Here is a 6,000-nt window from a genome sequence, read left to right as displayed (position 1 = left end):
AATCCTGGTTACGCCCCCTGCAGGGCAAAGCCCTCTCCCATACTTCTCCAACTACCCCGGTCATGTACTAATTGTGGCCATCTCCTCCCTGCAAACTTCTTAACCTCATCTGCCCACCTAACTTTCTGCCGCCCCCTGCTACGCTTCCCTTCACTTGGAATCCAGTCCGTAATCCTTAGTGACCATCGGTTATCTTCTCTCCTCATCATATGTCCTGCCTATGCCCATTTCTTTTTCTTGATTTCAACTAAGTTGTCATTAACTCGCGTTTGTTCCCTCACCCAATCTGCTCTTATCCCTTAACGTTACACACATCATTCTTCTTTCCATAGCTCATTGCGTCGTCCTCAACTTAACTAGAATCCTTTTCGTAAGCCTCCAGGTTTGTGCCCCGTACGTGAGTACTAGTAAGACACAGCTATTATACACTTTTTTCTTGAGGGACAATGGCAACCTGCTGTTCATGATCTGAGAATGCCTGCCAAACGCACCCCAGCCCATTCTTATTCTTCTGATTATTTCTGTCTCATGATCCGGATCCGCGGTCACTACCTACCCTAAGTAGATCTATTCCCGTACCACTTGCAGTGCCTGGCTACCTTTTCTAAATTGCCGTTCTCTTCCGAGACTGTTAAACATTACTTTAGTTTTCTGCAGATTAATTTCTAGACCCACTGCTCTGCTTTGCCTCTCGAGGTCAGTGAGCATGCATTGCAATTGGTCCCCTGAGTTACTAAGCAAGGCAATATCATCAGCGAATCGCAAGTTACTAAGGTATTCTCCATTAATTCTTATCCCCAATTCTTCTCAATCGAGGTCTCTGAATACCTCCTGTAATCACGCTGTGAATAGCATTGGAGAGAATGTATCTCCCTGCCTGATGCCTTTCTTTATTTGGATTTTGTTGCTTTTTTATGGAGGACTACGGTGGCTGTGGAGCCGCTATAGATATCTTTCAGTATTTTTACATACGGCTCGTCTTCACCCTGATTCCGTAATGCCTCCATGACTGCTGAGGTTTTGACAGAATCAAACGCTTTCTTGTGATCAATGAAAGCTATATATAAGGGTTGGTTATATTCCGCACATTTCTCTAACACCTGATTCATAGTGTGAATATGGCCTATTGTTGAGTAACCTTTACGGAATCCTGCCTGGTCCTTTGGTTGACAGAAGTCTATGTTGTTCCTGATTCTATTTGCGATTAACTTAGTAAATACTATGTAGGCAACGGACGTAAGCTGATTGGTCTATAATAATTCGTCTCTGGCGTCCCCTTTCTTATGAATTAGGAATATGTTAGCGTTCTTCCAAGATTCAGGTAGGCTCGAAGTCATGAGGTATTGCGTATACAGGGTGGCCAGTTTTTCTAGAACAATCTGCCCACCATTCTTCAACAAATCTGCTGTTACCTGATCCTTCCCAGCTGCCTTTCCCCTTTGCAAAGCTCCCAAGGCTTTCCCATTCACCATTCAATTCCCCATTCAATCTAGACCGAAGGTGACTCGTTACGGGAATAGCCAGAGTCAGTGCAATGAAGTACTGTCGTTCAATAAAGGGTAGCACCATCGAAAAGAATCACGAAAAAAAAAAGCCTTTTCTCAGTGTAATGGCCACACCCATGCTTTCTCCCCAAATCTCAGAAAAAGAACCCGAGGCCTTCACACGAGTACGTAGGTAATATTAAAGTGGTTATATTAGTAATATGCGGCTAAACATGATGCAAAGAAGCATTTATTTTCATCCTGCACGATGTACTACCTGCTGCAATGTTTGCATTTATGGGCACTTCAGTGATAGCCACATATTTAATGTCATGCAATAAAGTGATAGTCACAAGTTGGCTGTGACGCCTTGTTTCGTTGTCTTATCTGCACGAGCAGGCACTAAATTGTATAATTCATTCAACAAATCTGGCCAGAAACGCAGATTCCACGAACCCAAATTTATATGAAGTCGCAGAAGACCTGGTCATGAAAACACAAAAATTAATTTCAAAATATTTTCTAGTTTTTTTTCTCAAAAATGAGACTGTTCAGCATAACGTGCCAAATAATTATGCGGTTTTGCGTGCCAAAACCGTTTTCTGATTATGATGCACGGCTTAGTGGAGGACTGCGGAAATTTGGACCATCTGGGATTCCTTATTATGCACTTAAATCTAAGTACACTGTTGTTTTAGCATTTCGCCGCCATCGAAATGCGGCAGCCGTGGCCATCCATCGAAATGCAGCCCCCGTGGCCATGATTCGATCCCGCGACCTCATGCTTATTAAACCGACACCCCAGGTTTCTCTATGCAGGCTTCCTTTTGCAAAACCCGACTTGAGCCAATACGATCTAGATGGCAGAGTGGCATACCAAAGGCAGTGTGGCAGTGCAGATGATTGGCAGGTTTCTAAGCACAGTATAGAACTTTTCAGGTATGACACATGGGCTCAAACGAATATAAAATCTAATTACCTTACTAACCACAATTCAGAAAAACAATATACGCGGGTCTCATTCGTCTGAAGTGGACCACTCTATTTTTAATCTTTGGCTCCTGTTACATGAAGTAGTCCGTATATTCTGCGGAAATTTCTGGCACATGCCTGTTGCTCAAAATTTATGTAGACAAAGAATTAAAAAAAGATTACAAGCATCAGAGATGCCATGAAATATTATAGCTGGTCTGATGATGAATCTCTCTGCTTTATACTTATGGACCGACACTATATATAAAGCATTGTGCAGGAGAAAGCTTTATTTCCTCATTTATTGTATCACTGGTCCGTATTCAGTGCAATACATTAGACAGCCTCCTCGAGACCACACACTAGCGAATCGACAAGTGGAAACCCCTAGAAAAAAAAAAGAATTTTTGCCTAAGAAAATTTCGATTCAATCTCATCTGAAGTGTTCTTGTAGCTAGATTTACACAAAATGGAAAATTTCCAAGTTTTATTTTCTCGTAATCTAACGTGATAGCAAGTGCACAAATATGACAATGTGAGGCGATCAAAAAATAACACTGCAGCATAGCTAATTTAATATTGGTTTTGCACGAAGGAAGTTTGACGTTAATGCAACCACGTTTCTGTAACATGTTCGAGGAAATGAAATTAAGGGTTTCCGGAAGCTGTGTAGCCCGTATAAAAGTGACGGTCACAAAATATATCTGCATTTAAGTACTCTGCGCATAGCTGTGGCGTTATGTGGAGAAAGGGTGGTGCTGGTAGGCGGCGTCTGTTGTACTGTCGTACATGTGTCAAAATATGTTGTTGGTTTAACCCAGCCGCTGGCGTCCGTCCGTAGAGAGCTTTAGATTAGGGGACGCCACGGCGTCGGTACGGGAAAACTAGGGGCTGCGGAACGGCGCATGCGCAGATCCATACGTAGGGGTTTGAGCTTGCGCGCTGTCATGGTTCATAGTTCTTGCATACGCAAGCCGCTTGCATCCCCTAATCTAAAGCTCTCTAGTGATGTACGAGCACCGAAGTTATGACGGTCCGTTCTTTCGGAGGAGGACTGTTTGGAGAGACCAGATTTCCAGGTACTAGCCTGGGAGGCCCGCCAGCGAATTATAACACACGTCTTCTATATTAACAGCTGAATATATTTATTTACTTGTGCTGTGAAGTACAATCGGTGTCATCCTTGTGTAGAGCGCGGGAACGGCAGCCTGCGGGGCGCTCAGGAGGCAGCTAGCGACGTCTAACGCTAGCTTCTGGGCCCAACGTCTAACGGTAGCTGCTGGACACGTTTGGGCTCGGCAACTACCGTTTGACGTCGCTGGCTGGCTTTTGAGCACCGCAGAGGGTGCCGTACCCGCGCTCTACACAAGGATGACACCGAGTGTACATAGTTAATTTGCTGAAGCGAGGCTTCCTTTAGCTTTTCCTTCTACTTTCCCACTGGCGCTGCTGCTTTCTCCCACACCGCGTTCGGGGCAGCAGGAGGGGGGCCTTAAAGCATGTGTATACATAACCGGAGCGCAGCAGAGAGGAAATGCGACGCGAGAAACTCGTTTGGATCTTGCCAATGCGTCGCATGTTAGCACGCTGGGCATCGCCAGCTTAGCATTGTGAAAGCTATAATTATCCGTGACGCCCTGCAAAAGCATTAGAGAAGCTTCAGCGCTTACCCCTGTATTAACCTGTAAGTCTAGAGGGAAGGTGGATTGAACAGTCTAAAGGGGGCATGGAATGGGTAGAGCCGATGTAGTCGCAACAGGAGTGAATAACAGCCTTGGCACTCATCCCTCATGATTCCCATACAAGGAGGGAGAGGAGGATACGGATAGGTTATGTGAAAATGCACGGGAAAGCTGCTAATACTGACGTGACAGTGGTTGCGAGGCAACTCCATAAATTTAAGCCAAACTTGCGGTACGGTACATTTCTCCTTTCTGTACATACTAAACGCCACGCAGATTAGTCAAGCGGACAACTTACGCATGGCTTGCAGAACCAGAGCCGCATTTAAGCACACCATATAGTCTAGGCGACAGTACGAAAGTGGTCACGAGTCATCATCAACACTCATGTGCCTGCCGCGGTAGCTTTGCGGCTATGGCATTTGTCAAGGTCCCGAGTTTGACCACGGCAGCCACATTTCGACCGGGATAAAAAAACGTCCCTGTGCTTAGATTTAGGGAAACGTTAAGGAGCAGCATGGTGTCAAAATTGTTCCGGAGTTGTCCACGTCGGCGTGCCTCACCCTCTGAATGGGTTCTGGCACGCAAAACCCCATAATTGAATAAAACCAAACGCATGCTTGAGAACGGCACAATAACAATGCGTAAACGTACCGTCACGTGGCTTTTTTCATATCTCGTGGGCTTTCTTTGCTGCATGGAAAAAATGACTACGTGAGGCGTATCGCAAAGGAAACAATTCGATCGGTGGTTTCTGAAGGTGCTCTACAAATCTGCGTACCATACTTGGGGTCCTCAGCCAATAAACAAAAATTTGTGTAATTCATGTAAATTAATTATTGAGTTGTGAGGAAAATAAAATTGTCTGAATCCATATAGGCTATTGCGAACAGTATGCGTTCGGTTCAATTCGCTTCTGACACGCCTTTCATTTTTAAATTCTTGACTCGGGTTTTGTGGGGCGTCCTATATGTTGCTAAGCATTCTTGTCCTTGTTCTATAGTCCATGATAACCCAAGAATGGAGTATAAACTCGACCTCCAATACGGAGTGTGCCTGCCCCTGACCTCTGAAACAGAGCCAAGCTACCTGGATAGCACTGATGCTTAATTACTTTCCTCTGATAATATAAAAGTAAAGCTAATTAAAGAACAAAAGGTCGCTGTTACAGGCTAAAATATTACGTTTGGTTGAGCGCTGATATCAGGATCACCCATAAAATTTGACAGAACCATCACTATTCATTCTAACAACAATGGCACAGACACCTGAGTACGAAGAAAAGAGTTCTTTTAAACTTGCAATGCCGTTCCACGTGATGGAAATAAGGGAACCTAATTGGATGGCGAATCCATGGAACTTCTGTTAGAGCTGAACGGCGCACATATAACGTTTTATTCTTGGGTTGTGGTCGATTATAAGCACTTTGCCAAAAGGTAAGAATGTTAGTAGGTAGACGGTAAAGGCGCGTTCCTGCCCCGCGTCGTTTTCGGAATCGCACCTCTGCCATCGCGCACAGCAGCCATGTGCTCTAGCCATTATGGACGTCAGACTCTGGAGTTTTGCAAGACTCGTAGCGCCATCTGCCGGTGCGAAGAGGCAGTAATTGAGTAGTGCGAAGCCCGACTCCCTTGCTAAGTTGCCTATGCAGCTAGCGACTGCGAAACAACGATTTAACTAGATTTTGGTCCATATGGGGAGTTTTTTGGTCGTTTAACACCCAGACAGAGAGCTATGAATTTCTACTCTAGTCAGACGTACCGCCGAACTGGCATAAAGCGCTTGCTGGCTCACTCATCAGACTGATGACGGAAACAACGGCAACCGCGATAGCTCCGCGCGCTACGAAGAAACGCCTCAAT

The sequence above is a fragment of the Dermacentor variabilis genome, chromosome 10, assembly GCF_050947875.1.
Source record: "Dermacentor variabilis isolate Ectoservices chromosome 10, ASM5094787v1, whole genome shotgun sequence".
NCBI lineage: Eukaryota > Metazoa > Arthropoda > Arachnida > Ixodida > Ixodidae > Dermacentor > Dermacentor variabilis.
This window is presented reverse-complemented; position numbering follows the sequence as displayed.